This window comes from Neofelis nebulosa, chromosome 5, assembly GCF_028018385.1.
Source record: "Neofelis nebulosa isolate mNeoNeb1 chromosome 5, mNeoNeb1.pri, whole genome shotgun sequence".
Taxonomy (NCBI): Eukaryota; Metazoa; Chordata; class Mammalia; order Carnivora; family Felidae; genus Neofelis; species Neofelis nebulosa.
Genome location: NC_080786.1, coordinates 124,184,849 through 124,191,252, shown reverse-complemented (window position 1 = coordinate 124,191,252; position 6,404 = coordinate 124,184,849). Strand labels below are relative to the sequence as shown.

At 35.4% G+C, this 6,404-nt stretch overlaps 1 pseudogene; it reads left to right on the top strand.

Moving 5' to 3' along the window:
- Nucleotides 1-4,671: 4,671 nt before the first annotated feature.
- On the top strand, nucleotides 4,672-5,879 carry LOC131511439 (ubiquitin-conjugating enzyme E2 variant 1-like; annotated as a pseudogene).
- Nucleotides 5,880-6,404: the final 525 nt, after the last annotated feature.

Genomic DNA, 6,404 nt, shown 5'->3' with positions numbered 1-6,404 from the left:
TGCTTCTTGGGTACATTAGCTATACTAGTCATTGTGCTCGGCAATAGGATGCAAGAATGGATAAAGAAAGGTTCCTGTCCGGGGGAAATTTTAGAGTACTTCATGTTAGACCGGCATAAACAGCATAATAGTGTAAAATAGAAGATTCCGGGTGCCTCTTTTTCTATTTTGTATCTTAATTTTGAACATTATGTATCCAGTTACTCAAACCTGAAAACTAAAAGTCACTCTGGATTCTACCTTTTTTCCTCACTTCATTAGTCAGCCTATCAATAAGCCCTATTAACTGTACCTCTAAAGTGTACCTTGAATACATCCATTTCTCTCCATATCACTACAAACTCCACATTCCAACACATCACCATGTCTCAATTAGACTACTGCAGTAATTCCCTACTTTGTCTTCTTGCTTCCACTCTTGGTGGTCCACAAGCCTTTCTTCTCAAAGAATATAGGGTGAACTTCTAAAAATATGTCACCTTGTATGATAAATCTGTTCCAAAAACCTCCAAAGAGTTTTTGGTGCCCTGAGAATTAAATCCAAATTTCTTCCTTGATCTGCAGAGCTTTGCGTGACCTAGCTAGTGCTTTTCTTTCGCAATGTTACCTCATGTTACTCTCCCGTTGAGTTTTCCACTGTACAGGCACCTTTCTTCAGGATCCTTCTTTTTACTCTTTCTCAGGGTTGATTTCTACACATATCACCAGCACACGCCTAAATGAAACTTCATACGGAGACTTTTGGTAACTATTTTAGACAAGGGAGCTAACAGAAGTTCCTTCATTAGTGGTTCTTTCTTTTTTACACTTTATTTTATTTTTATTTTTTGGATTTTTCTTGTTAAGTGTCTCCTCCAACAGATTCCATAATAGTTTGTAGCTAAAGCCCTCGTGTTTAGTTCATTGCTTGATACATAGTAGTCGCTCAGAAAATGTTGAATGAAAAAGCAAGTGGATTAATCAATACATAGTAAGGGAACCAACCATGTGCTTGGCATATTTATTTCATAGACTTATTTGACAAAGTTAGCAGGTGAAACTGTGTGTGTGTGTGTGTGTGTGTGTGTGTGTGTGTATGTGCGCAACAAAGTTAACAGGTGAAAGTGTGTGTGTGTGTACACGTGTATTCTTTTATGTTTTTACATGGAGCTTCGGTTTCAGTCCTGTCATCATCTTAGTTACCCTTTTCAGGATAAGTGATTTTACCAATATTTATCTTAAAATACGGAGTTCAAATATTCCTGCAATATAAATTGCAGTGACCTTTATGGAATAAATTTGGTAATACATATTAAAATATAATATTCACCATTTTGACCCAGTAATCCCAAGTATAGGATTTTATCCTAAGACAATTATTAAATCTGTAGACAAATATTTAAATATAAGCATTTTTCATTATCTGTCTACTTAAAAAAAGAAAAGTGCTGGATAAAATCAAAATGTGTGTCCTGTAATACAATTTAAACACATATATAGTAGGACTCCCCTGAATAATTTTCAAAGAAACATGAGTTTATAGTACAAATTACTAAATCCAAAAGTAAATAAGCCAACATGAGCAAGACTCATAAGAAGTAGCAATAGAATGAGACTCACAAAACCTTCAAATATCAAAAATTAGGATAAATGTTTTAGTTTGAAAAAAAAATCCAAACAGTGAAGGTCAAGGTAATAAAAATATTCAGTTTAAATTTAAAATTTGATAAATAACTAGAGCATCTAGAAATAATAAATTATTTTATTTTATTTTATTTATTTTTGAGAGACAAAGTGAGACAGAGCACAAACAGGGGAGGGGCAGAGAAAGAAAGAGACACAAAATCTAAGCAGGCCCCGGGCTCCGAGCAAGTGTTCAGCACAAGCCCAGAGCAGGGCTTGAACCCACAAACCGTGAGATCATGACCTGAGCTGAAGTTGGTCACTTAACTGACTGAGCCACCCAGGCACCCCATAGAAGTAATAAATAATTTAAATTAAAAATTCAAAGAGACTTTCAGGAATAGCTAGGTAAATTGTACTAACTTTGTCACTCTGATAAATACATACATGTCTAAAAAATAGTCTTCTTTAAAGCCAGTATTTGAAATAAAATGGAAATTCAGAGGGATAAGTCTAATGTTTGGAGCCACTTTTCACCTAGGGATGATTGCTGATGTTGTAGTTGGTGGTTGAGAGCTTAAGAGTCTGGATAATACTTTTGTCAGCCTCCTGGGCGAGGAGGGTGCATGCTGAGTACTGCTACCTGCCAGGGACTCTAAAGAGGTTTGCAACAGATATAGCAGTGCACCTTAAGTAGTCCAGCCTCCACAGGGACTACAGTCCAAGTTTGAATAATTTCAATCCTTGAAATTGAATTCAGATAATAGGATATTGCTACATTTCCAGGAGCCTATGAAAAGCAAATAAAAAATTCTCTCTGAAATAAAATAACATCATCCTAGGTCTTGCATTATTTTTGTAATTTTTCAAATGCAGTGTCCTGTAAACAATAACAATAATATAGAATAACCAGGGACTCTGTGAGATAACACAAATGAATGAGACCCAGGTGAAACAGTAACCAATAGAAACAGACCTACAGAAGCTGCTGTTGTGTGGAATTATCAAATACAGATTTTGAAGCAAATTAAGTTTAATATATTTAATTCAAAAAAGGCAAGATTCAGGAGTCAAGGAAATTGGAGATATAGAAAAGGAAACAGAGTAATATAGATGTTCCATGACCAAAAAGTAAGATAACTGTATTAGAAATTCAACAGCAGATTGGGGTGCCTGGGTGGCTCAGTCAGTTAAGCGTCTGACTCGATTTCAGCTCAGGTCATGATCTCACAGTTTGAGTTCGAGCTCTGCATTGGGTTCTGTGCTAGCAGCATGGAGCCTGCTTGGGATTCTTTCTCTCTCTTCTCCTCTGTCTACTCCACCTCTGCTCACTCTCTGTCTCTCTCAAAATAAAAAAAATAAACATTAAAAAAATGTTTTAAAGAAATTCAACAGCAGATTAAAACAGAAATATAAATCAGAAGAAAATACCCAGAGGCAAACAAAGAGAGAGATAAGAAAGAAAAATGGATATCTGACATTATAACTCCTGCTTGCATGAAGCTAATTTAACACATATTTACTCTGTAAGGCACACCGCAGCCTTCCTAGGCTTAGGAACACTAAGCAACCCTTCGGCACTATGCTTTTAAACAGTGAAGTCACCAATGAAAAGTACCAACATATGTAAAATATGGCACGTAAATAGACCATGAAAAGGGAACTTACAATATAAGAGCTGAAACAAGAAGGCAAGAGGGTCATCTTAGTTAACTTATCTGGGAACGTGCACATCAGAGGCTCAAATATTTAATTCCTTGGTGCATGTCAGCAGGTAGCCATGAAAGCACCACGAATATTGATTTCTATTCTGTCTGCTATCACAGAACACCATAGACTCAGTGGCTTTATCCATAACAGAAACTTCTTTCTCACAATTTTGGAGGCCAAACAATGCAAGATCAAAGTGCCAGTCAATTCTGTGTGAGATGAGAAACACTCAAAGATGACTGTCTTCTTGCTGTTTCCTCACATGATGGTAAGGGTGATGTTGCACTCTGGGGTCTCTTTTATAAGGACGCTAATTCCATTCACCTCCCAAAGGCCCCACCTCCAAATGCCATCTCATTGGGGATTAGGTTTTAAACTATGGATTTGAGGGGAACACAAGCATTTGGTCCATAACCTATTACAAATAAACTTTAGTGAGTAGGCAAATTCACAAATGCAGAATCCACAAATAATGGAAATTGACTATAATCGGAGTAGCAAATAAAAGTAGAAAATGGGGCAAAAACATCTGAAGAGATGAAGGTTGAGAATTTTCCAACACTGGTGAAATATATGAATATTTATATTTGCATATCTCTAGTGCCCCCCAATAAATATAGATCCAAACACTATCACATCCAAGTTAAACTATTAAAATCCGAAGACAAACAAGTAAACTTAAATGCACCCAGAGGAAATAAAGATACAGTAGATGTAAAACATTAGAAATTTTTAACTGAGAACTAATTTCTGAGCAGAAACATTGAAATCAAGAAGACAATGGGTATCTTTATATTTATGAAATTAGGTAAGAAATAACCTAGAAGTCTAGGCCAAATAAAAATATCTTTCAAGAATAAAAGAAATTAAAGACATTTTAAGGAAAAAAAGCCACTTACCACTGATAGGTATATACTACAGGAGGAACTAGAGGAAAGTTAAGAATATTCTTCTAACAGAAAGAAAATAATTGAAGATGGAAGGTTGAAAATGTTGAAATAAATGAAGACTAATTGTAGTAACAACTCTGTGGGTAAATATAAAGTAATAACTTACTAAATAAAAATAATGTCTAATACTCTTAATATAAATCACACAAAAAACATAGCATATATATCAGTAAGGAATAAAAATAGTTAAAAATGTGAATTTATTATATACTTTGTTAAGAGGGAAAAGGTGCCAATTGATGCTAGATTTGATTACTTAGGGATACATACAGTAATATTTAGTATAAACTAAAAAATAGTAAGATAGTAAATAACTTCTGAGTTAATAATAGAAAATGTCACATTATAGAGTAATCAGCCATTTCAAGAGAAGAAAAGACAGGAGAGAAAAGAAACAAAACAGGCAGAGCAAACAGAAAGCATGTGCAGTATACAAGTTTTAAGTTCAAAAGATCAGCAATAATATTGACTAAATACTCTTCCTAAAAGATAAAGATTGTAAAACTTAAGAAAATAGTATGAATTTAAAAAAATGAAACAAAATTTAAAAAAAAACTGAAAAAGTTATAGAAAAGCAACTCTAAATAAAGAGAACTTAGCTGTATTTCAGGGAGAAATAAAAGGAAACTTTAGAAAATAATGTTGATTCAAGATAAGAAGATGCTTCAGAATAATAAAATTTTCAATTCACCAGGAAGATACAGTAATTCTAAATGAGTATGCACCTGGTGACATATACAAAATATGGCACGCACTGTGGTAGAGTGTACCACAACTTAAAAAGTTGACTGTAAGCATTATGCTCTTCTGCCAAAATTCAGTTATGTGAGAAAAAATAATAAAACCATACTGTAAAATATCAATATATTCAAAATAACTTACAGAACAAAGAAAAAATGTTAATAACAACACCAGGAACATTTTGAACTAATGATACTGAAAGTATTACATATCACAATTGTGAATTCATGAAGTATAGGAAAATTTACATTCTTCAATATGCATATTAGAAACAAGAGAGGTCGAAAATCAATAAATACATATCTCACAAAAGTAGAAAAAGAATAATAAGTGTAAAGTAAAGAGAAAGAAAACATAACCATAAAGGCAGAAATTAATGAAATAGAGAGTGACAGCAACGCAAGATGGCTGCCACCATGGGCTCGGGAGTAAAAGTCCCTCGAAATTTTAGACTGTTGGAAGAACTGGAAGAAGACCAGAAAGGAGTAGGAGATGGCACAGTTAGTTGGGGTCTAGAAGATGACGAAGACATGACACTTACAAGATGGATAGGGATGATAATTGGGCCTCCAAGAACAACTTATGAAAACCGACTATACAGCCTTAAAATAGAATGTGGACCTAAATACCCAGAAGCACTCCCCCTTTGTAAGATTTGTAACAAAAATTAATATGAATGGAGGTAATAGTTCTGATGGAGTGGTGGACCCAAGAGTCATATCAGTGATAGCAAAATGGCAGAATTCATATAGCATCAACGTTGTCCTGCAAGAGCTCCGGTGCCTAATGACATCTAAAGAAAACATGAAACTCCCTCAGCTGCCCGAAGGACAGTGTTACAACAGTTGATCAAAAAGAAAAGCCACAGGCCCTCCCTCCCCACCCCATTTGATTTAAGCAGTCTTTATTTTCCACAGTAGTAAGTTTTCTAGATACATCTTGTAGACCCCAAAGTACTGGAAAGGAAGCTCCCGTTCAAAGGCAAGTTATCTTAAAATACTGTAAATGATACCAATTTTTTGTCCATTTAGAATATAAGTTGTGCTATAACAAATCATCCTGTCAAGTGTAACCACTATCCATATAGTTGAACTTCTGGGATCAAGAAGTATATTTAAACTGATTCCCATCATAACTGGTGGGGCATATCTAACTCAACTGTGAAAAGACACATCAGACAATCACCTTGTTGCTGATTACATGCATGGCCTGGGGTCTCTGCCTTCTCCCCTTATCCTCCTCCTGCCTCCCTGTCTCCCTCCTTCCCTCCCTCCCTGCAACAGCCTTCCAGCTTGGAGTGGCTTGCTAGAGTAGTTGTGAAGGTTTCAGGTCACAGCCTGTGGGACTCCTAGTGGTTATGTGGGGGTTCTCTAGCTGCATCCCTGCTTTTTATAAGTCTTA